The sequence below is a fragment of the Ornithorhynchus anatinus genome, chromosome 9 (assembly GCF_004115215.2).
Source record: "Ornithorhynchus anatinus isolate Pmale09 chromosome 9, mOrnAna1.pri.v4, whole genome shotgun sequence".
NCBI lineage: Eukaryota > Metazoa > Chordata > Mammalia > Monotremata > Ornithorhynchidae > Ornithorhynchus > Ornithorhynchus anatinus.
The window spans coordinates 32,135,023-32,161,092 of record NC_041736.1 but is presented as its reverse complement, the minus strand read 5'-3'; the positions used below and the strand labels follow the sequence as shown (position 1 = coordinate 32,161,092).

At 43.0% G+C, this 26,070-nt stretch overlaps 1 long non-coding RNA gene across 1 annotated transcript in view; it reads right to left on the bottom strand.

Annotated features, from left to right (window-relative positions):
• Positions 1–26,070, bottom strand: part of LOC114814162 — an 87,785-nt gene that overhangs the window by 18,851 nt on the left and 42,864 nt on the right. The window contains exon 2 of the long non-coding RNA XR_003761904.2: positions 24,660–24,721. This is a non-coding gene — a long non-coding RNA (uncharacterized LOC114814162). The remainder of the gene's footprint in view (positions 1–24,659; positions 24,722–26,070) is intronic.

Here is a 26,070-nt window from a genome sequence, read left to right as displayed (position 1 = left end):
ATCCAGGGAATCAGTCATTTAGTCAACACGGGACTGCTGAATTCCAGACCTGGCTATCCATCTCGTTAATCTGCATCTTTTCAGTGAATTATACGTTGAGAAATTAAAGCTTTCCGAGAGTTTGGCAAAATCAACATCACCGTTTAATTTTTACCGTGCATTTGAGGGTTCATGACTATGCATTTTTTAAAAGTAGGAACTTACCCTGACTGGAAGTTTTCTGATAGGCTACTGAACCCCGACAACCCAGTTATACTAGATTGAACCTTTCTTTCCCTGCGGGAATTGGAGTAAAATGGATTCAAAAACATCCCCTGTGTAAAATTAGAAGAGTTGTAAGCTGGAGTTCCTCACTGAATTCCTGTTGGTCTTGACGTGCGGAGTGGCTTCGGACAGTAAGCGGGCAAATGGTCATTTCAGAGCCTCGAACCGCAGGGCTTACCCTCCCCAGATGGCTGCCAATTCAAGAGGGTACCCGTGCCAGAGACCTTATTAAGCCGGTGTGCCAGAGACCTCGAATCTCTCATCCCTCTGCCCTATTAAGTCTTCTTATCTACATGGGTCCTCTGTTTCTTCATCTCCTGTAAAATCTCAGATCCCACTGGCCTCTGAAATAATGGATTCTTCTAAAATGGTTTGGGGTTTGTGTATTAGGGGTTTGGGAGATTCGGGGTCACTATTTTCTCTCTATTCACTTCACTCCCCTCCTGGATGTGGCCTGGAAGATGGCTGACTCTAGGACGGACCACAGGGCAGCAGGAAGTCACTTGATTCAGAGTTGAGGTGATGGGTTCAGGGGCTGGAGCTGAGTCTAAAGGCAGTCCAGGGTGGCAGACAAAGCTGTCTCCACCTCGGAGAAGGACAACACTTGGGCAGTTGGAACTCAAGGAGGAATCCTGGCCCTGCCACTTATCTGCTGTGTGACCTTGGGCAAGTCATTTAACTTCTATGTTACTTCATCTATAAAATGGAGATTAAGAACGGTGAGGCCCATGTGGGATGACCTGATTACCTTGTATGTACCCCAGCCCTTAGAACAGTGCTTGGTACATAGTAAGGGCTTAACAAAGACTATCTTTATAAACAGGGTGTGATCCCGGGGCTGGACAAACCTGGGCTTCTTATCACCTGCCAGAAAAGAGACAGCCGGACTAGTAGATGTGGAAAGGGGATGGCAGATATGGAGTTATGGCTGGCTGATGGGGGAGGAAGATTAGGGGTCAGGGCAGGCTGGTGCTGATAGGGAGAGAGGATAAGGCATCTGGACTGGCTGGCAGGGATAGATGGGAATGGGTCGGGGCTACGTGGCTGAGAGGGGGCAGGTGATAAGGGATGAGGGCTGGATGGTGGCGAGCGGGTGGAAGATACAGGATCATAGTTGGATGGCTCTGATGGGGCGAATGATAAAAGAGATCTTGTCATGCAGCTGTGATTCTCAGTTTAACCTGCCCCTCTCATCACAAGAGCAAAGAAGAGCTTGGGAGCATGAGGGAAAGAAGGCAAGGGGGTTTAGAGCGGGAGGTTTCGAGGTGGAGGCTGGAAATTGCTCTTTGGCCACATGGTGATATCATGTGGCTCCTCACGTATCGACACCATACCTGCATGGGTTGTGTTGCGTGTCAGAGGTGTGTGGCACTTTGAACTCTGACTTCAAGGTAAGAACATCCCACATCCAGTCCTGCCGACTCCACCGGGAAGAGGGAATTGTCGGGAAGAAGGAGAAGAGAATACAAAGATCTTTCCATCATGGACTGGAGAGATAAAATAATAATAATAATAATGGAATTTGTGAAGATCTTCTGGTGTGTCAAGCACTTTCTAAGCCCTGGGGTAGATACAAGTTGATGAGGTCAGATCCAGTCCCTGTTCCACGTGGGCCTCATAGTCTAAATAGGAGGAATTGAATCCCCATTTTACAGTTGAGGAAACTGAGGTACAGAGAAGTGAAGTGACTCGTGCAAGGTAATAAAACACACAAGTGGTGGAGCAGGGATTAGAACCCAGGTCCTTGGAGTCCCAGGTCCGTGCTTTTTCTACTAGACCTCGCTGCTTGCCAGATCTGTGAGCAGGCCCTCATCTTTCCATCCCCATCACCTTGGTGAGCAGGGAGGTATGGGGGATGGCGAGAGACCAGGGGTCTGTCTCTCTGATCCTGAAATTAATCTCCACGTATGACTAATTCTAATGATTCTTCCAGTCCCAAATAAATGACTCATCATTAAATGGTCTTTAAGCAGGTGAAATCAATGAGAATTACATGTATCATCCCTCTAAGTGGGGCTTTGAAAAGTCTCTGAGACAATCACAAAGAAACTTAAAATAGAAACCCGAATGCTATTTCCATGCACAAGAAAGTGCAGTTTCATTTTAATTAAAAGCCATAGCCATACTATTGAAGGGAACGCAGTCCATTATCTCTTGGTAATAATTCTTGAATAAATGCCAAACATAGAGTCTAAAATCATTCCTGGTCCATTGCTTCGTTTCAGGCCGACGTGAGGACTGCACTATTACCTGGAAATAATGAAACACACTCGCCGACTGTAATTTCTTGTTAAACTCTTGCAGACCGCTGCACAGAAGAGAGAAACCTGTGACTCATGGCTCCTGAGAGAGTGCTTTTATCTACTTCTCCTAGAAAAATATCAATCAATCGATGGTATTTATGGAGCACTCACTGCAGAGAATTGTATTAAATACTCTGGAAGAATACAGTCTAACAGAGTCGGTAGACATGTACCCTGTCCACAAAGAGCTTACAGTCTAGAGGGAGGAGTTAGGCAGTGACAAACTAATAATCATACATCCTTAAAAAGAAAAAAAAGGCTGTTCAGTGGGGCTGGACAGGCTTCTGCTAATTTTTGCCATTATTTCAAGATGAAAAGTGGATTTCACCAAAGGAAGCAACTTTTTCTTGTCATATTAACTGTTCCGTTTTCATGCGGTTTTAACTAGGAGAAATCTGGGCAGCACCGGATTCATAACCTAAAATTCAACGGCATCCAGATAAAATGATAATTTGGATAAACTATGCTTTTCACTATCTTTTTGTATTCAATATTTCGTATTCTTCTGAGATTTCGTATTTACTGAGATTGTGTCTGAGTGGCATCCGTCATCAAAGACGTATTTGATACAGCATGATGGAGCATGCGATCATCTTACATGACTATTATCCATTATCTTCTAGTACCTCTGAGATTGCAATTGTGAACGGGGCCAGAACTTCGGTACGCAGTACATACTCAATAAATCCCACTGACTGATTGATCTATTGAAAAAAGGAGTGGTCAGTGCTTTCAAAGGCAGCAGAGAAGATAATGAGGTGGCTATTGTAATTTTGGCATGTGCAATCTCAGTGGAGTGAAAGCGATGAAAACCAGATTTCAGTGGGCCAGCAAGGGACTTGGTGGAGGGGAAACAGAAGCAGTGAATATATGCAATCATTTCAAATATTTTGGACAAGAATGGAAGCTTTTCATTGCACTTCAACCCAGGCAATATTAGCTCATGAGGATTTTTTACAATCAGTATTTCAATGTGAACCTGCATAAGATATGATTGCAATTTCGTTTATTTTTCTAGGTGAACGTCAGAGGAATGGACATTATCTTTTTACAGAAAAGCATCTAAGTGTCTTCAAAATTCATGACTGCACTGTAGACGGAAGGGCAACTGTACTGAAGGTAGATCTCTCATTTAGAGAGATCATTATACTTAGGGGTTAAGATTTCTCAACTGTGGATTCGTGGATTTGATTAAATTAATTGGCTTTACTCCATTTCACATCTGAATTGATTTCAAATTACTTTTAAATGAATTACATATTCACTGTTTTGGGTTTCGTTGTAAGATTAGATTAGTAGCAACAGGCAAAAGTTCTGCCTACCTTCTTAATGCCTGCTTTTAAATGGCACTTCTAATGTTTTAGTGTTTCTGTCTCTCTTCAAGAAGTCTGCGGTTTCCTTTATTGTCGCGTTCACATTTGACTAGGTTTATTCCCACAATCATGCAATCATTACTTTCCATCTCTCATTTGTGGTTCCATTTGATTCTTAGCTATTTAAGAAAATTGTTCTTTATACTCATCTATTTGTGGCTTTTACAAATGGTCGTTGTCTTTGTCTCAAGCTAGAATTGTTCCCTTTACCCTTTTACGTTTTAAACTTCAATTTTTAATGGTATTTGTTAATCGCCTACTACGTCAGGCACTGTTCTAAGCACTGGGGTAGATGCGAGGTATCATTTTTTGATGATCGGTTCCAATCACTTTGATTTCTAGCTTGAGGTCCATCACTCCCTTCAGTCTGTGCTATATTATGTGTATCATCATTATTGAAATATTTTATAAATCAGCTGGTGATTGACTTCTCGTCAAGACTTGGATCTATATTTCAAGATGAATAACTGAGGAGCAGCATGGCCGACAGGAGCACTGTGGGCTAGTGGAGAAAACATGGGCCTGGGAATAAGAAGGACCTGGGTTCTAATCCCGGCTCAGCACTCGTCTCCTGCGTGACCTTCGGCAAGTCACTTCACTTCTCTGGGCCTCAGTTCCCTCATCTGTAAAATGGGGATGAAGACTGTCAGCCCTACTTGGGACAACCTGATTACCTTGGATCTACTGTATCTCTTAGAACAGTGCTTGGCACATAGTAAGTGCTTAACAAATACCATAATTACAAGTGCTTAGTACAGTGCTCAGCACACAGGAAGCACTCAATAAATACAAGTGAATGAATTAGCTATCTACCCCAGAGATTAGCACAGTACCTAACACACAGTAAATGCTTAATGATGAATGTTTAACCAATAAAATAAATTATTGGGTTATTAAAATAATTACAATTGGCTTATTAAAATAAATGAAATAACCAATAAAAAAAATAAAGAAATGATGGTGCCATTTAGATCCAATCCATCCTCAGGCCTTTTGAAAGGCATTGAGAGAGTTAGGCTCACTATTTTTAACCCTGTCTAAATCTCAAAAAGGGCAGGGATTGTCTCTATCTATACATTCCAAGCACTTAGTACAGTGCTCTGCACATAGTAAGTGCTCAATAAATACTATTGAATGAACTATCCCCTCTGCTGGTTAAATATAGTCCACTTTTACTTTCATTGGCAAATTAGGTCAGTGCAATCTTTCTCCTCCAGATCATTCCAAGACAGTCTAGAAGTTGAGGTTTGAATGGCAGTATTTAGTTATAACTATGGTTCAAGAGGATTAGGGACCTAAAACCAAATAGCTACCACTTTTGAGCAAACAGGGAACATCTCAGAAGACCTCATTGAACTCACTGTCCTTCTAGTGATTGATCCAGTCATGCAAGATGATATTGGAAATTTTTGATCTCTGGGGATATTTCACTGGTCATGAAACCCGTTCTTAAGTTAACTTGTTTTCTTGCTCGTCACATTTCACATTTGCTGTCTGCTCGGGTTAAAGTGAAAGGCCTAAGGGTAAGATGAAAAACAGCCCTGAAATCTCCACAAGTACAGTCTTCATAATTAAAATAGCGAGACAGTAGAATCCTCTTTTACTACCCGTTATTCAGCAATCATTCAGATGGCTCCAAGCAATCAGGACCAGGTAGAGAAATATCCCAAGCAAAGAGATACCATATTCCCATCTTCTCACTTGCTTCTCCCCTCCTCTCATTCCTATTAATGAATAATAATATTTGTTAAAGGATTACAATGTACCACGCACTGTACTAAGCCATGAGATGGATACAAGATGATCAGGTCGGACACAGTCCCTGTCCCACATGAGGCTTAGTCTAAGTAGGAGAGAGAAGGAATGTTTAAACCCAATTATTTAGATGAGAAAATGGAAACCCAGATAAGTCACAACTTGCCCAAGGTCACCCAGCAGGCAAGAGGCAGTGTCAGGATTGGAGTACAGGCCTCCCAGGCCCAAGCTCTTTCCACCAAGCCACACAAAAGCCATAAAAAGAAATCAATAAGAAAGACATTTAGCAAATTACACATTTTACCTCCATATGGCTCTGCACTGTTTTACTGCTTTATTTGGGTGTTTTAAAATGAGTTGTAATGAACACCTTGTATGATGATGAGGCTGATCAAGTCTGCTGTCGAGGAAGACAAATGAGCCCCAGGCCTGGTATTTCGGGAACAGAAACCCACACAAAGGGACTGATGATCGGGAAAGTAGTTTTGCGCAGGGCCACTTTCCCCTCTCTGGCCTCTACCAGTCAATCAATCAATCAATCGTACTTATTGACCACTTTCTGAGTGCAGAGCACTGTACTAAGCATTGGTGGAGTTCAACACAACAATATAACAGACACAGTCCCTGCCCACAACGAACTTACGGTCTACTGGTCATGTCTTACTGTACAGTTTATGCAGACGGGGTGGGGGGGATGTAAAACCTGATGGAGATTTTCGAGGTGTGGAAGGTGTTGTGCAAAGCTAGGCTTGGAGAAGATGATGTGTGCAGCAGCAGATAATGTAGCCTGGAGGTGGAAAACAGCGAGGATGCTGATAAGTCCCATGCCTTAGACCGTGAGTTCCATATGGGACAGGGATTCTGACTTGATTATCTTGTATCCACCACATCCTTCTGAACAATACTTGGCATATGGTTAGCACTTGACGAATGTCACAGCAGTAATTATTATTAATCATTGATATTATTAGTTGGAATATGACCGGCCTAAAGACCAGGACGCTGGGTCAGCCTTGTAGGGCTTGAGAGTCGTAGCCCTCACTTGGTTTATGCCACGGGATCCCTGCTTTGGCGCTGGGGTTTGGAAATAGAGCCCAGGGCCATCTTTGATCTGTGGGTCTCAAGAGTGGCAGAGTTAATTGCTGTTTTAAATGAGCGTTGCGTGCTTTGAAATTTTATGTTCAGTCTTGTAATGATTCTAGATTTTATGTCGGATCTCCAGTGTTAAAACCTTTCTGAAGAATAGGTGTATTTGGTTGGTCTTAATCTTCCACCTGAATTGTATTTTCAAGGCTATGCATTTCCCTCTGAATAAATTAGGCTTGGGATCTCAAGCCGTGAGGACAACATTTAATGTAGCAAGATAATGAGATTCCAAATTATCTTATGTGGTACATCGAAACATCACTACGTTAAGTCATATATATGCATCTTTTGTACCAACTCTGTTCTACTGTATTCTCCCAAGGGTTTAGTACAGTTCTCTGCACTCGGTAAGCGTTCAATAAATAAGAGTGATTGTTCGACAACACAGTGTGACTGAAAAGGTCAATGCAGGAACCTCAGTTCTTATCACTGTATAACCTCCCAAAGACAACCATTTGTTGTGAGGTTGTGATGGTTATTTTCATGACTGGACTTGCCCTTCCAAAGAGTAGCCTTCGATTTGTCTGGCTAATTGTAAAGCAGATGAGCCGTGAAGATCTTTGATTTATGCATCATTTTGAAATTAGAAACCCAGTATGTCACTGGCAATGGTGTGTAGCTGTCCTCCTAATCTCCCAAACACAATGCTGGTGTGTGATCACAATAAGGTGACCAGTTTGGATGTGAGAGATAATCCCTATTTAACCTCACACTCCTAAACTGATCCCTTATCGTGGCAGGAGAGTTTGCCACGAGAGAATAAGAGAATAAGCTGAAGTGTCAGACAGAGTTGATTCAACCGTGCAGGACAGCGGCGACATGGGAAAGAGTCAAAAGCTGACGATCAAGTGATCAAAACATTGATCGAAGACAACGGCAGAGACTCGGGATTTTCCTTTGCAGAAGGAGGCAGTGGTAAACCACTTCCATATCCTTACCAAGAAAATTCTACAGATACAAATACCAGAACGGCCACGACAGAAAATGGGATGTTCTGAAGACGGTAGGCCCATGGAGTCGCTATGGGTCAGAAAAGACTTGACGACATTTGAACAAGAAGATTCAACCTCAGTTTGAGGTCTATCAATCTAAACTGTGAGTCTCCTAAACAACAAAAGACAAACTAAAGCTCACCAGTCTTAATGTCCCCAAATCCAATTAGACCCTGGTAGCAATATTTCAGTATATTTTACTCATTTTCATTGGCTTCAGATCATTTTGCTGTGAACTGAAGGACCCAGAGCATTTCCTCTGTACAGATTATTGTACTAAGCACTTGGGAAAGTACAATGGTGTTGGTTGACATGATCCCTGCCTTCACGAGCTTCCAATCTAGTGGAGGGGTTATCAAGCTAGTGAAAGAATTTATAATTAAATTTACAATCTTAAAATCTCTATCCCAGACTCGACATTATTCTATCATTTATTCGACATTTCCTATGGACTGGCATCCATATCCACAGACATCGCAGAGATGGCAATTTGCTTATTTTCAGGGAATTAACGCTGGCTCCGGCACAAGCTTTTATTAATGTTTTCAATGCACGTTTATGTTCATGTTTCCTTCTGAAAATGGAAGTTATAGAGACAATAGGCCTTGGAGGGAAAAGGTTTGTGTTTATCATGTAACGAGTTCCTTTTCCCCAGTAAAATAAAGGCTAACATCCTTATAACACTGCACTTTAACCTCCAAAGTAATTCTCACAGTATCTTGATAATTGAGGGAAGAACATGCTTGATTGTTTTCTGAACTTCTGTGATATTTTATGAGTTCTTATTTTCTGAATATTGGGTCCATAAAAGAAACTCAGTTTAGTGAGTTTCAAACGTCAGCCTAGTATTTATTTGGATTCTAGGAAATGAGATGGAAGTAATTTAAAAATAGTTAGTTTCTAGTACCGAGTGACATAACATGGATGTAATTCAGTAATATGCTCAGAACATTGGATCCAGAATGATTGTAAACAAATTTCTCTTGATCTGCAGTGGATGAAAAATATTTATGAGGAAGATATACTTAGGATTCTTCCAAACTTAAAACATCAAACCATTAGTTGAATTTAGCATGTGAACTGCATTCTCAATCCCAAAGGCAACTGATTCTGTGAACCTGTTGGGGAGTCATTAAAGATTAATTTATGGGTAGTGATGAGCTCTAATTTACCCAAAAGGATTTGTAATATATAATTTAGCCATATTTACTCTAGTCGTTCCATCAAAGGAATTGAGGAAAAAGAAGAAATTTATTTTGAAAAATGGAGAATCAAAGCGTGATTTTTTTCCTCTCTCCTGAATAAAACTGCCCAAATTTTCTAAAGTGGAGTCGATCCACCAGTGGTATTTATTGATTCATTTATTGAAGGCTTACTGTGTGCAGGCCACCGTATGAAGTCCTTGGGAGAGTAATTACATTGGTAGACAGGATTACTGTGTAGCTCAGTGGAAAGAGCCTGGGTTTGGGAGTCATAGGTCATGGATTCGACTCCTGGCTCTGCCACTTGTCAGCTATGTGACTATAGGCAACTCACTTCACTTCTCTGTGCCTCAGTTCCCTCATCTGGAAAATGGGGATGAAGACTGGGAGCCCCATGTGGAACAACCTGATTACCCTGTATCTCCCCCAGAGCTTAGAACAGGGCTCTGCACATAGTAAGCACTTAACAAATACCAACATTTTCATTATTATTACTATTACTGCCCCCAAAGAGCTGACAGTCCAGTGGAGACCGAGAGTCAGAGAAGGACAAGGACACGACAAAGAAATACAGACACCTAGGTGGAAAAATACTATTGGTCACAGTGAAGAGTGGTTCTTCCTAGGGGAGGTTAGCAGAGGAAAGAGGGCACAAGGGAAGACCTTGCTTCTGTCTCCGATTACTCTTCTATTCAGGTTCTCTTTCTCCATTTCCTCATCACCAGTGGTATTTAATGAGCACTGGCTAGATGCATAATGCTGGACTCGGTGCTTGGGAGAGAAGCAGCGTGGGGAAAAGAGTCCGGGCTTGGGAGTCAGAGGTCATGGGTTCGAATCCCAGTTCTGCCACTTGGCAGCTGTGTGACTTTGGACAAGTCACTTCACTTCTCTGGGCCTCAGTTCCCTCAACTGGAAAATGGGGATAAGACTGTGAGCCCCACATGATCACCTTGTATCCCCCAGCGCTTAGGGCAGTGCTTTGCACACAGTAAGCACTTAACAAATACCATCATTATTATCATTATTACAGTACATCAGACTCAGCAGACATGTTTCCTGCTCTCAGCAAGTTTACAGTCTAGACGGGTTTTCAGTCTAGTGGAGATTCCCAGAAAACTGTTCAGCTCTCATCTGTGCTTCCTCTATTTTGTGGCACAGCCTATTGGGAAGTGGTATTTATTGAGCACTTACTAAGTGCAGAGCTCTGTACGAAGCACTTGGGAGAGTATAATAAAAAACAGACACATATCCAGCTCGTGAGTTTACACTGGATATCGGGAAACCTGCATTTTAATCCCAGCTCCATAATTGGTCTGCCGTATGACCCTGGACAAGTCACTGAACTTTTCTACGTCTCAATCTCCTCATCTGGAAAATGGGGAATCAATCAGTCAATTAATCATATTTATTGAGCACTCTGTGTGCACAACACTGTAATAAATGCTTGGGAGAGTACAATATAACAATAGCAACATGTTCTCTGCCCATAACAAGCTTATAGTCTAGAGTTGGAGACAAGCATTAACATAAATTATGGATTTGTACATAAGTGCTGTGGGGTTGGGAGGGTGACGCAGAAGGGCATGGAAGAGAAGGAAAACTGGTCTTAGTCAGGGACGTACTTCCCGAGCATTTCCTAAGGTATTTGTTAAGTGCTTAATATGTGCCAGGCACTGTGCTAAGCGCTGAGGTGGATACAAGCAAATCGAGTTGAACACAGTCCTTGTCCCATGTTGGGCTCACAGCTTCAATCCCCATTTTACAAATGAGGTAACTGAGGCACAGAGAAGTGAAGTGACTTTCCCAAGCACAGCAGACAAGTGACAGAGTCAGGGTTAGAACCCATGACCATTTTAGTCCCAGGCCCGTGCTCCTTCCACTAGGCCATGCTGTTTCTCACTCTCCCAAGCGCTTAGTACAGTGCTCTGCACAGTTAAGCGTTCCATAAATACAGCTGACCGAGTGACTTATTTCCCGTCTTTCCAAGCTAATAAGATTGGACGCAGTCCACGTCCCACATGGGGCTCACCGTCTTAATCCCCATCTTGCAGATGAGGGAACTGAGGTACAGAGAAGTGAAGCGATTTGCCTAAGGTCCCAGAGTAGACAAGTGGTAGAGCTGGGATTAGAGCTTATGTCCCTCTGAGTCTCAGGCTTCTGCTCCATCCACTAAATCCCACATTCTCCAACTGAAAGAGGTTTCTAAGGGAAGTTCAGGACTCTCCTTCTTTGGAGAAACTTTAAAAAAAATTAGACAGTGCCTTTTTGAGGAGTTAGGCTGGGAGTTTCATGTGGGGCACGGACTGTGTCGGATCCAAATATCTTGAATTTACTCCAGCACTGCGCATTCAGATAAACCACGTGGGACCACCTGATGACCTTGTATCTCCCCCAGCGCTTAGAACGGTGCTTGGCATGTAGTAAGCGCTTAACAAAGACCATCATCATCCTAAACCAGTATTAGAGCGCAATGAACCTCATTACTTCTTTTGATAATAGTTTTGTCACAATGCTACTCAGAGACGATCTAGACGTCAACTGGCGGACCCTTTGAATGCAGCTCCTCTGACCAGAATTGCTAATTTTTCCCTACTTTCTGTTAATTTTGTGACCTCCCTGGAGGGTGTTTATTAAGTGCTTTCTGTCTGCCCAGCACTGTTCTAAGCCCTCAGGAGAGAACGCCACAAAAAAGCTAGTAGCCTCGATTCCTGCTCTGAAGGAGCTTACAACTGTGACAGAGGAAGAGTGGGGCGGGAGAGGGAATGTCAGGAAGGAAGAGGGCAGGTAAGTCAGAGAGAAGCAGCGTGGCTTAGTGGAAAGAGCAGGGGCTTGGGAGTCAGAGGATGTGGGTTCTAATCCCGGGCTCCGCCCCTTGTCTGCTGTGTGACCTTGGGCCAGTCACTTCACTTCTCTGGGTTTCAGTTCCCCCATCTGCAAAATGGGGATTAAAAGTGTGAGCCCACGTGGGACAACCTGATTCCCTTAATTCTACCCCGGTGCTTAGAAGAGTGCTTGGGAAGCAGCGTGGCTCGGTGGAAAAGAGCACGGGCTTGAGAGTCAGAGGTCATGGGTTCAAATTCCGCCTCTGCCACTTGTCAGCTGTGTGACTGTGGGCAAGTCACTTCACTTCTCTGTGCCTCAGTTCCCTCATCTGTAAAATGGGGATTAAGACTGTGAGCCTCACGTGGGACAACCTGATTACCCTGTAGCTACCCCAGCGCTTAGAACAGTGCTCTGCACATAGAAGGTGCTTAACAAATACCAACATTATTAGTAAGCACCTGCCAAATACCATAATAATAATTATTATTATCACAGTGGGCAGAGGAGGCTGGTCAATGAGCAAAGACAAAAATATATGAATTCATTTCCCTATTGTCCACTGGCCAAACGTAAACTCAGTAAATACCAAGAATTGATTCTGGTAATAGAAGATGCAGGATAGGTGAATTGTACTTTCCAAGCGCGTAGTACAGTATTCTGCACTCGGTAAGTGCTCAATAAATATGATTCAGTGAATGAATGAAATGGAGATGCCTCTGTAGCCCAATTCCTTCTCCCTGGCTCTCCCCAAATCCAGATTTTACCAGGGTTTCTGCTCAGTGTTTTAAAAACAAAACTTTGGCTTATATGGGGAGCAGAGTAGATTGTAAATTCCTCGAGAGCAGGGTTTATGTCTATAGTGTTGTTGTGTTGTACAGACATGGGTGGGATCATGTCTACCAACTCTATTGCATTTTACTCTCTCTTGTGCTTAGTACGGTGCTCTAAACACCGTAAACGCTCAATAAATACCATTATTAATTAATTGATTGATCGAAAGGAGAGGTGGTGAACCCACTCTCTAATCCCGGCCTCCATCTTCTCCTTCTGCCTCCCCCGTGTAAGGATTTTTCAAATCGCAGTGAACTTTTGAGTCTCAGCACTCACATTATCTCTACATCCAAATCAAGCACTAATGAACTGATTTACCCCCTCCTTATTACTGACCACTCTGGTAATATATATTTTTAGTTTGCCTTTGTGGACTGGAAGGTGTTATTTCTTTTTTCAGTACTTCTCAAGCACCTAGAACAGGGCACCAAGGGATCACTCAATCACGCTACTCTTCCTATTCCTAAAATTGAGATTGCAATTTTTGCCATTCAACTTGAAATCCAGGGAAGTTTTCTCAGTTCTTCGTTTCTTTTCAGCCTGAAACTTTGAAATTTTTCATCCTGCTTTCCCTGAAGTCAACTTTGAAGAAATCCAAAGAGTCACTTGTTAAAATAAACGGCGTTTAAAAAAACTCCGCTTGCTGGCATAATTCTTCATTATCATAAGAGAACTCTTCATGAAAGGTCTATAGTACATTATATCCATGAAATGGATTTTTACCTTCAATATTAACCTCATTACTCACTGTCGGCGGATACTAAGGAATCCTGGTGATAGGTGTTGTAGAAACGCATGGATCGATTGATAGAACAGAACAAGTAATGATGAGCTAAAATAAAAGTAGGGAAAGATTTAGATTAAACATTAGGAAGTAAGTGTGATCAGTAAGAACCGCATTGATGGAATGGGCTGTAGAGGAAAACTAGCAGGGATCTAGGAGAGAATTGAAGGATAGTAAGTAGAGAGTGGGTGTAAACAACTCTCTTAAGAGGTTTGGAGAGCTATAATAATTAATAACAATAATTGTGGGTTTTTTAATGTTTACTATCTGCCAGGCACTGTACTAAGCTCTGGGGTGGATAAAAATAATAATGATGATGGTATTTGTTACGTGCTTACTATGTGCCAAGCACTTTTCTAAGCACTGAGGTAGATATAAGGTATTCAGGTTGTCTCACGTGGGGCTCACGGTCTTAATCCCCATTTTACAGATGAAGTAACTGAGGCACAGAAAAGTTAAGCGACTTGCCCAACGTCACACAGTTGACAAGTGGAGGAGCTGGGATTAGAACCCCAGACTTCTGACTCCCAAGCCCGGGCTCTTTCCACTAAACCAGGCTGCTTCTGGATAGAAGCAAAGCAGATTGGACATAGTCCCTGTCCCAAGTGGGATTCACAGTCTCAATCCCCATTTAACAGATGAGGTAACTGAGGCCCAGAGAAGTAAAGTGACTTGCCCATGGTCACACAGCAGACCGAGCGGCAGAACCAAGATTAGAACCAGTGACCTTCTGACTCCCAGGCCCGTGCTCTATCCACTATATCATGGAGTAGGGAGGGAGATGGGGAGATACCTGGAGGGAGTCGAGGGTTCAAGGGAGGATTTATTTAGGATGGGAGATAAGGAAGCATGGTTGAAAATAGTGGGGAATAATGTTGGTATTTGTTACACGCTTACTATGTGCAGAGCACTGTTCTAAGCGCTGGGGTAGATACAGGGTCATCAGGTTGTCCCACGTGAGGCTCACAGTCTTCATCCCCATTTTACAGATGAGGTAACTGAGGCACAGAGAAGTGAAGTGACTTGCCCACAGTCACACAGCTGTCGAGTGGCAGAGCCAGGAGTCGAACCCGTGACCTCTGACTCTGAAGCCCAGGCTCTTTCCACTGAGCCACGCTGGGGAAGAAGCCGTTGGCAAGCAAACAGCTGAATGGCAGTCAAGGAGGGAGAAAGGGAGGGGGTCAGAGTTTTAAAAAGGTATGAAGGGATGGGATTATTAGAAGCACAGGTGGAGGGGGGAGATTTAGAGAGAAGGCGAGGGATTTCATCTTGAGTTACTGCAGGGAATTTAGGGAGAGTCGAAGAGGGTAGAGAGAGGAGAAGACTATTGGGAGAGGACCAGGGGAGATTTTAGAGTGATCACGCCTGATGATTTCAATATCCTGGGTCTGCCACGTATTTGCTGTGTGATCTTGGGCAAGTCACTTCACTTCTCTGAAGCAGCGTGGCTCAGTGGAAAGAGCCCGGGCTTTGGAGTCAGCGATCATGGGTTCGAATCTCGGCTCTGCCACTTAGCTGTGTGACTTGGGCAAGTCACTTCACTTCTCTGTGCCTCAGTTACCTCATCTGTAAAATGGGGATTAAGACTGGGAGCCCCACGTGGGACAACCTGATTCCCCTGTGTCTACCCCAGCGCTTAGAACAGTGCTCTGCACATAGTAAGCACTTAACAAATACCAACATTATTATTATTATTAATAATCTCTGGGCCTCAGTTACCTCATCTGTAAAATGGGGATTGAGGCTGTGAGCCCCACATAGTTCAGGGACTGTGTCCAAATCACTTCGCTTGTGTCTACCCCAACACTTAGCACAGTGCCTGGCATGAAGTAAACATTTAACCGATACTATCATTATTATTATTTTGTTGATGAAAGATGTAGCCATGTCATTAGGGGACAGAGACAGTGGGGGTAGAGGCAGGAGATCCTCATTAGTAAAAAGAAAAAAAATTGGGATTAAGACTGCAACCCGCATGTGGGCCATGGACTGTGTCCAACCTGATTAGCTTCTATCTACCTCAGTGCTTAGTACAGTGCCTGGCACAAAGTAAGTCCTTAACAAATAACGTAAAAAGGAAGTTTGCAGATGGAGTTAAATATCGGGAACATCGCGTGCAGGAGTGAATTAGGAAGAGCAAGGAACACCAAGGACATCAAGGATACCAATAAGTACCCTATCTGGCAGATGTAGAAAGGTTTTTGGGTCCGAACAATATGATCTAGTCTAGGGGGACATGAAATCAGATTTCCATTTCGACTCTGCCACTGATTTATTCTATGGTCCAGTCTGGACCTTCACTTTCTTGAGATTCAATTTCCCCACCTGTAAAATGTACATATTAGTCCTTTCTTCTCACTTGATTTGCAGGAGTTACTTCTATCTGGTTCAATTGCAAACAAATTTTTTTTCCAATAGAAAGTGGTTATTTTATTTTAAGTAATACCAGCAGCAATAATAACAATCATAAAGTCACTAGCGTGACTAGAAACTCAGGGTGCTGAGCTGGAAGACACACTAGGGTGTTTCCTTCATCAGAAATGTCAAGATTTAATCAGAAAGCAGGAAATAGCATGGCCTAATAGAAAGAGCACGGCTCTGATATTCAGAGGACCTGGGTTTGAATCCCAGTCTGCGACTTGCCTGCTATGCGACCTAGGGCAAGTCATTTAACTTATCTGTACCTCAGTTTCCTCAACTGTAAAATAGCAATTCAAATCTCGTTCTCCCTCCTCCTTAAACTGTGAGCCAACATGTGATTCGGGGCTATTTCCCACCTGATTGATTTATATCTGTCTCAGCATTTAGAACGGTGTTCGGTACAGAGTAAACACTTAAATATTATTAAAAAAAACCCAACATCTAAACATGTGATGATTCAGGGAATGTTTGTATCTTACCCCTAGTTCAGTGGTAATGTTGTCCAATTCCTCTTTCCCTTTCCCCTCCACTGTCTCAGTTTTGTATGCCCGGGACAGGGGATCTTGGGATATTTGGATTTTGTAAATTGATCATCTGTGGGAACTGAAAAAGAAATAGGGATTGCACCTGACTTAGAGGAAAGAGCACAGGCTTGGGAATTAGAGGTCGGGGGTTCTAATCCCGGCTCCGCCACTTATCAGCTATGTGACCTTGGGCAAGTCATTTAACTTCCCTGTGCCTCAGTTACCTCATCTGTAAAATGGGGATTAAGTCTGTGAGTCCCACACTGTATCTACTCCAGAGCTTAAAACAGTGCTTGGCACATAGTAAGTGTTGTTATTATTATTATCTTGGAGTCCTAGTCCTGACAAGCTGGTGGCCAAGATATCCCCTGGTAATTTTTGCCTGTTCATATTCCCCTCTCAATAAAGGAAAGCCAACAACTTAAATGATTTGGAAATTTTTCACGCTTCAAATTAAAATGGTAGGTTTGCCTGCACCCTTCTTTCTGACTACTAAAAGAACTCCCAGTTGAACACAATTAACCACAGGGAGGCAGGAAGAGGGTGTTCGAGCTGGACCTGCTGAAAGTATGGGTCACTTCGGCTCCATCTTGCAGAAGGCCCTGATGCATGATCTCACCTGTGTGCAGAGTGTTACTGCTAAATATACTACATGATTGGGGGTGGCTGAGCTACCTCAAGTGGAAGACAGCAGGTAGAATTTGTCAGTTTCTGAAGTATTAAAGTCTTGATGGGGTCGAGATTTCGATTTTCCCAGAAAGGACAGGAAGTGATGAGCTGCAGAGAGGGCGGCACTCAGACTCCTCCCAGCCTCAAGTGGGGCAGGCTCGGAGAGAGGAGGAAGGGGAGAGCAGCTGCACTAGGCCCAGAAGGACCTCCTATTTAACCCCACGTGCCACTGCCCCAGGGGCAGAATTATCGCAACTCAATCAGAAAAAAATAAAGTCAAAACAGGAATTGCTAATTGCACTCGGACCAGCCTTGGCGATGCTACAGACAGATATGCAGCACAGTGTGGTCTGGGAAAAAGAGCAAGATCTGGGTTCTAAAGCCAGCTCTATCACGTGCCTTCTGTGTGAGTTAAGTGAAGTCACAACTTCTCTGTGCCTTAGTCTTCTCATCTATAAAATAGGGAGTCGATACCTGTCCTCCCTCTCCACCGTGTGAGCCCAGTGTAGAACAAAGACGGTCGGACATTATTATCTTATGTCTACTTCAACATTTAGTGTACAGTCAGCACATAGTAAGTATTTAAGTATCGTTGTTATTAATATCATTTCTTTCAACAGGTTTAAAATATAATAATTTGGGCCAGTGAGTCAGGTTTTATCCACGTCTGTTCTAAACACTTCCTTGGCGACTGCAAAATCTTCCTGTGCCAGAAAAAAATGGACCGGTGAAATGGGGAAAATGAACAGGTTACTAGATACTTTGGCTTGTTTTCTCTTTCCTGGAAGTGATCAGAACACCTGCAGTTTTTTCTCAAAAATCCTATTTGGGTAGCATGTTGAATCCAAAATGTGTATAAGATGAAGAACAATTTGCCCAAGCCTTCCTCTTCCAGCAACTCCAAGCCATATGGCTCAGTTTCCGACTGCTAATATCCTGTCTCTCCGTGGCTTGCAATCGCCTAACTCCTCGTTGTTCATTATCACGATCATCGACTATCAACTCTCCGGTTGGGCTGCTTTCATTCATTAATTCCATAGTATTTATTGAGCACTTAACTATGTGCAGAGCACTGTACTAAGCGCTTGGAATATACAATTTGGCAACAGATAGAGACAATCCCTGCCCAGTGACGGGCTTTTACTTGCTAGCTTTAGGATTTCTCTCGCTACTGCTGTCTATTTATGGAGTGTGGGGCCCCTCTTCTTTTTGCTTGAACCCTACCTGAGCCACCTGCTTTGGGGAAACCTCTTGGATTGAACTCTACAAGGATTTATCACGCAGGCAACTTTTATAGTCAGTCCCTTCTGGTGGCAGCAACGAGAAAATATAATTAGAGATCACTTCTGTTCGAGTGGTAGTTTGCATGATGCCAAAATGTGGAATAAATGGGAAAGGAAATTGAAAATGTCAGAATAAGTTAATTTTTTGTGATTATTTTGAAATAAGAAGGGTAGCATCAGATTTCATTTAAAGGGCCAGGGAAACAACATTCAAATACTGAGATGACTGGTTACCAGTACTATTTAGTGCATAGTAGTAGTAATTAATCCGTTGTATTTATTGAGCACTTACTGTGGGCAGAACACTGTACTAAGCATTTGGGAGAGTCCAATAAAACAGAGTTGGTAGACATTTCACTGCTCACAGTGACCTTCAAGTGTGGAAGGGGGAGATGGACATTAATATATACAAAATATTACAGATCTGTACATAAGTGATATGTGGCTGAGGTGGGGGGGTGAATGGAGGAAGCAAATCAAGGTGGTGCAGAAGAGTGGGGGAGAAAAGGAAATGAGGGATTAGTCAGGGATGTCCTCTTGGTGGAGATGTGCCTTCAAAATGGTTTCAAAGATAATAATAATAATAATATTGGTATTTGTTAAGCGCTTACTATGTGCAGAGCACTGTTCTAAGCGCTGGGAGAGATACAGGGAAATCAAGTTGTCCCTCGTGAGGCTCACAGTCTTCATCACCATTTTACAGATGAGGTATCTGAGGCCCAGAGAAGTGAAGTGACTTGCCCACAGTCACCCAGCTGACAAGAGGCAGAGCTGGGATTAGAATTCGCGACCTCTGACTCCCAAGCCCGGGCTATTTCCACTGAACCATGGGGAGAGTAATTGTCGGTCGGATATGAAGAGGGAGAGCATTCCAAGCCGGGGGCTGGATGAGGGTGAGAGGTCGGTGGTAAGACAGATGAGACTGAGGTATAGTGAGAAGGTTGGCATTAGAGGAGAGAAATGTGTGGGCTGGGTTGTAGTGGGAGAGTAGCGAGGGGAGGTGAGAGAGGACAAGGTGATTGCCTACTTAAATCCGATGGTAAGAACTTTCTGTTTGATATGGAGGTGGATGAGCAACCACTGGAGGTTCTTGAGGAGAGGGCAAACAGCGTGGCCTAGTGGAATGACCCCGGGCTTGGCAGTCAGAGGTCATGGGTTCAAATCCCAGCTCCACCACTTGTCAGCTTTGGGACTCTGGGCAAGACACTTCCCTGTGCCCCAGTTATTTCATCTGTAAAATGGGGATGAAGACTGTGAGCACCACGTGGGACAACCTGATAACTTTGTATTTACCCCAGCGCTTAGAACAGTGCTTGGCACCCAGTGAGCACTTAACAAATACCATCATTACTATTTTTGCTGATAAATGATCCATGCAACAGAGTGAAGTGTGTACTGGAATGGGGAGAGACAGGAGGCAGGGAGATCAGCAAAGAGGCAGGGAAGCAGCGTGGCTCAGTCGAAAGATCCCAGGCTTGGGAGACAGAGGTCTCGGGTTTGAATCCCGGCTCTGCCACTTGTCAGCAGGGTCACTGTGGGCAGGTCACTTAACTTCTCTGTGCCTCAGTGACCTCATCTGTGAAATGGGGATGAAGACTGTGAGCCCCTCGTGGGACAACCTGATTACCCTGTATCTCCCCCAGTGCTTAGAATAGTGCTCTGTACCTAGTAAGCGCTTAACAGATACCAACATCATTATTATTATTATCAAGACAGTATAGGATACGTGCTTGGATCATGGAGGTAGCCATCTGGATGGCAGGGAAAGGGCAGATTATAGAGATGTCATGAAGATGGAACTAATTAGATTTAGTGATAGACTGAATATGTGGATTGAATGAGAGAGATGAATCAAGGGTTATGTCGAGGTTATAGGCTTGAGAGACAGGAAGGATGGTGGTACTGTCTACTGAGATGGAAAAGTCAGAGTGAGGCCAGGGTTTGGTTGGGAAGATAAGGATTTGTGTTTTGAACATCTTAAGTTTGAGGCAACAGCAGGACATCCAAGTAGAGGTGTCCTGAAGGCAGAAGAAAATGTGATGCCACAGAGAGGGAGAGAGATCAGGGCTGGAGATGAAATTTGGGAAGCAACTACATAGAGGTGGTAGTTAGATAATGGGAATAAATGAGTGCCCAAAGGGATGAGGTAGAGACAGAGGATAGAAGGGGATCCAGAATTGAACCTCGAGGGACACCCAAATTTAGGAAGAGGGAGGCAGAGGAGGAGCTCGTGAAAGAGACTGAGAATGAGCGTCCATTGGGATAGAAGCTCATCGTGGGCAGGGATTGTTTCCATTTCCTGTTGCATGGTATTCTCCCAAGCATTTAGTACAGTGCTCTGCACGCAGTAAGTGCTCAGTAAATACAACGGAATGAATGAATAGGAGGAGAACCAGGAGAAGATAGGGTTGGCAAAGTAGAGGTGGGATAATGCTTCCAGGAGAAGGGAGCGGTTGACAGGGGAGAAGGCAGATAAGAGGTCAAGGATGATTAGGATGGAGTAGAGGTCGTTGGAAGGAGATCATCTGTGTCCTTTGAGAGGGCAGTTTCTGTGGTGCGAAGGGGAGGGAACTCATATTGAAGGGGGTCAAGAAGGTAATTGGAGTAGAGGAACGTGAAGCAGTTGGTGAAGATAACTTGCTCAAGTAGTTTAGAAAAGGATGGTAGGATAGAGATGGGAAGACAACTGGAGGGAGCCTTGGAGTCTAGGGAGGGTTGTTGTTTTTTTTAAGATGGGAGGGCGAGGGCATGTTTGAAAGCACTGGGAAAGAAACAATTGGAGAGCAAACATTTGAAGAAACTATGGACAGGGAGGAAGAAGAGAGTGTGAAAGATGCTTTGATAAGGTGCAAAGGGATGGAGTTGGATGCACAGATGGAGGGGGTGGATTTTGAGATGAGGCAGGCGATCTCCCCTTGAGATACTACTGGGAAAGATAGGACAGTTGAAAAAGGGGCAAGAGGATGGAGGGACTAAAGAGCAGCTGGGGAAATTCTAGGGAGATCACACCCTGTAGGATCAATTTTCTCAGTCGAGTAGGTGGCTAGGTTACGAGGGACAAGAGATGTAATAGTAATAGCATTTATTAAGCACCTACTGTGTGCAAAGCACTGGATATGAGTTCACAGGTGCGAATTAGGCACATTCCCTATCTTTCATGGTGCTCCAAATCTAGTTATAGAAGGGTGGGAAGAGGGGACTGGCAAATAACACATAAGGAAAGATGAAATAATGAAAATGTTAAAAAAGCATACAAAGAAAAATATGCATAAGGCTAAAACAAATGGAACAAAACAAATCCCAAACCATTAAGTATTGTGACTTAGCAGTCCCAGGAGGATGCATGGATGTTATTTTATTATACTTTGTAGGATGGGGGAGCGAAGATAAGAGGCAGTAAACTCCCAACTTCTGGGGTAGGTGTCAGGAAAGACAATTATGACACATTTTCTCCAAATGGTTCTACTGTTACTTTAAGGGACCCAATTTTGGGTTCATGGGATCATTGGTCTGGTCCAACATAATATTGTACGTGGCCTTATGGACAAGCTACTTGAGATAAAGGAGGCAGGCATATATCCATAACATGAGGGTGTATTTTTGGAGCTGAAGGTTGGCTGGCAACTTCTCGGGGTTAAAAGTTAATCTCAGCAAGGGATTGAGACGTTTATATTAATCTACAGACCGTGTCGGAAGGTAAAAAGAAATCTTCCTTTGTGATCACAGTTAATGTCATGGACCGGTTTTTCGAATACCCACTCTGCTCCCAGAGATGAGAAAACACCGCCTAAATGCCCGGCAATGGGTGAAGCAACTGCAGACCACACAGTTTTGTATTTTTCCTCTGAGCTTAGTTAAAGCAAGAATCCGTTTATTAGGCCAATACCAATGCAGGGGCTTCATTCACCCGAGATATGAATCGCCTAAATGACATCATGGAGCTGAAAATGGGAAAAGAAGCCAATCCTGACACCCTGATATGTTCCGGACTGCCCTTTCCTCCTTTTCTGCCTTTGACACCCTCTCTGTTATTGCTTTCCTCCACAGTGACATAACAAAATCTGGTGATTTTTGAAACAGATCTTGTTATTTTAACAGTTATCGCTTCTTCTCTGGGGCTCCTTTTCATTTCTTTTTTTGAACATGTCTGCATGAAAACTTCCATCTGTGGCTGGCATTGAGAGATTTGAATGTCCTTCAGATGTCAATACACTCAGTAAAGTCAAATGGAGTTGGGGAAGCTAAGAAAGGGGCCTGCAATGAGTGATTACAGTGTGACCGGTTTGGTTTGGAAATCGTGAGGTGTTTTTTTTAACTTCTCTACATTTTAGATATAATATAAATGCATAAACACAAACACACACACACGAAGAATTCTTTCTGGTAGAGAGTTAGCTTTTCCTTGCCTTCTAGAACAGCTGAGCAACACTGAAACCAAAATCCCTTTTTTAGTTTTTGTTTCTGAAAATAATGAATTTCCAAGTGTCACAGGCTGGAGGTAATTATTTGCTGAAAGGACTAGGGCTGGGGTGGGTGTGGGTGCTATTATTTCCCAGGGACAAAATGCTTACATTAGCAGAGGGGATTTTTTTTTTCCCCCCATTCACCTTATCTGATCCTAGTGGGAGTTCAGTTGTCTGACTTTTAGGATGACCATGACTCCATTCCGGCAGATGAAAGAAGTAACAATAGAAAAAACTGAAGAGCATATATGTAGAAAAAGTTCAAATAAACAAAGGATATTTATAACCCATTCAACAGTCACCAATCTGCCCTTTTTCTTCCCTTTGCTCTGGGAACCGCTATTATAAAAAGAGAAAAATGAGCATAAATGAGTTACATTAAACTACAATGGAATGTGCCCAGCAGCTGACAAATGTTCTATAATCTTCATAAATACAGGGGCTGGAGAAGGTGAGGGAGGTATTTTCAGCAAACTGGGCTTTGCCAACACTTTTTATTTATTCAGCGACATATGCTGGCTCAGCAAATTAAGGTTGTTCCAATCTTTCATGCTAATTTTACTCCTCCCTGAACTCTCATAAGTTCCAGTTCGTACTGATCTTGCCTGCATGGTTTATCAGGAAACCAGCCGGGATTGTTTCATCCTTTGAACTATTGAACAAAATGGCTTGGCATCACATATTGGCCGCCCCAGTGGTACTGGTGACCCGAACTTTATTCATGAATGCAAAGAATGTTTTAGTGAAGTAGGAAATGATTAAATCTCACTGCTCAACCAGTCATCATCACTGAAGCACCTTCTGTCTTCAGCCTCACTATAAATGCTCTTCCTGGTAGTAAGAAAATGATAGTAAGCCAGGGAAGTGCTTTTCTGGGGCATGAAATGAGATCCATGAATATTTTTGATGGAACCGAGCATTTTCCTATGTCAAAAAATAATTTTGCAACTTAAAGGGAATATTTGTTTACTAGCTTTACTCTTTTTAATTTGCCTCTAGCTGTTTTGGGGTTTGAGCTATCCAATCCTCAACATTAACATTGACCGTCTCTCTGCGCACACGTTCAAAAGGGTGTTAATGATGCTTACTTGGAACGAAGCAATGTCAGAAATGGATCTCTCCAGATAGCAATCAGAAACCAATGTCTGTATTATCTCTCTTACCATCCAGTTTTTGTATACATCTTCCCTCCCATCTAAAACCTAAACCCCTTTCAAATCCAGCAAACCACTACTTTCCCTGTCTTCAAAGCTCTACTAAAATCACATCTCCTGCCCATCACTGCTACAAAGTCATCAATACAATTGTATTCACAACATCCAATTACCAATAACCTTAACTGCAAAACTGTGAATAGGCATGATACCAAGTTTGGACCTGGGAGTCAGGGCACCTGAGTTCTAATCCCAGCTCTGCCACTTGTCTGCTGTGCCTTTGGAGAGTCACTTTATGTATCTGTGCCTCAGTTTCCTCATCTGTAAAATTTGGCCTCAATCCCACTTCCTACTACTTGGACTGTGAGCTTCACATGGGATAGAAACTGTGTCCAACTTGGTTATCTTGATCTACGTCAATGGTGAGTACAGTCCTTGGCACATAATAACTGCTTAACAAGTATCATAATTATTGTTAATTATTGGATACTGACATTACTCAGCATTCGCTTGTAGTTTCTCAATCATTGAAATCTGGGAACCTTAACTGGAGATTCCTCTAAAGCATCTCTTTGAAACTTGAGCCCAAATGCTTCTGCCTCAGTCTGACTGCAAATTAACTCTTCGGGTCAACACCTTAAAAAAAATGAAAAAAAAAAAAAACGGACTTACACTGGGGGTTGCGTCACTTCTAAGTCATTCCAGCCACTTGACCATCCCATCTTGCCTGGGAACTGCAATGAGAGGAAGAAATATGGATAAATAAATAGAAAGATTTAGGATAAAGTCCAATAAGTTCATGCTTATAACTGAAGACGATAGCTCAGGGAAATTTTAGATTGCCTTGATATTAATTTGTGACAGATGGGACTGTTTGGGATTGAGTTGAAAACAGCCTTAATCACCACAGTTCACCAGAGCCATGACGGTAGATTTAAACAAAGCAACTCCCACATCTCCACTCCTCCAACTCCTTTGACCCTCTACAATCCAGCTTCTCCCTCTTCACTGCACTGAGACAATCATCCCTCTAAGCTCTCAATGGACTCCTCCTCGCCATGGCTGCTTTCAACACTGTGAACCTTGTTTTTTCGGGTTTTTTTCGACACCGTTCTCTCATGGCTTTGCTCTGACCTCTCTGATCAGTTCGTCTCATTTGCATCTTTTCCTCTGCCTCCCACCTCCTATCTATGAGTGTCCCTTTAGGTTTTCTTTTTTTTGGTTCTGAGTCATTCATTCAATAGTATTTATTGAGCGTTTACTATGTGCAGAGCACTGTATTAAGTGCTTGGAATGTACCCCTTCTCACTCTACTTTCACCTGGAGACTTTGATCACAATGAAAAGCAGTGTAGTCTAGTGGAAAGTCTAGGAGTCAGAAGATCTGGATTCTAATCCCTGCTCCACCACTTGTCTGCTTTGTGACCTTGGGCAAATCACTTAAGTTCTTTCTGTCTCAGTTACCTCAACCGTAAAATGGGATTAAAACTTGGAGCCCCATGTGGGACATGGACTGTATCCCACCTATCTTGTATCTACCCCAGGGTTTAGTAAGGTCCTTTGACACATGGTAAGCAATTAATAAATACTATTAAAAAAATCATTCCCACAGCTTCAACTAGCACCTCTTTAAATTCCCAAATTTATCTCACTCATGCTGTCCTCTCTTCTCTGCAATCTCGCATCTCCTCCTGCCTCCGGCTCATCAATCAAGGGTATTTCAATTAATTACATTTATTGAGCACTGACCATATGCAGAGCATTATGCTGAGAACTTGGGAGGGTACAATTTTCAGCAGTTGGTAGAAACACTCCTTGTCCCAAAGGAACTTAACAGTTTAAGAGGACATTATGTCCCAAACTGAAATCTTCATCTTTCCTCACAAACTCTCTGCTCCCCCTAACTTTCTCATCACAGTTGGCAACACCATCACTCTCTGAGTGAAGAAATGCTCTCCTTGAACAAAGACTTTGTGAAGATTGGTATAACCAAAAAATTCCATAGACTATTAAGATAGAAACAAGATAAGCAAACTAGACTCAATCCTTGTCCCACATGGGGCTCAAAGTCAGAGAGGGAAAAT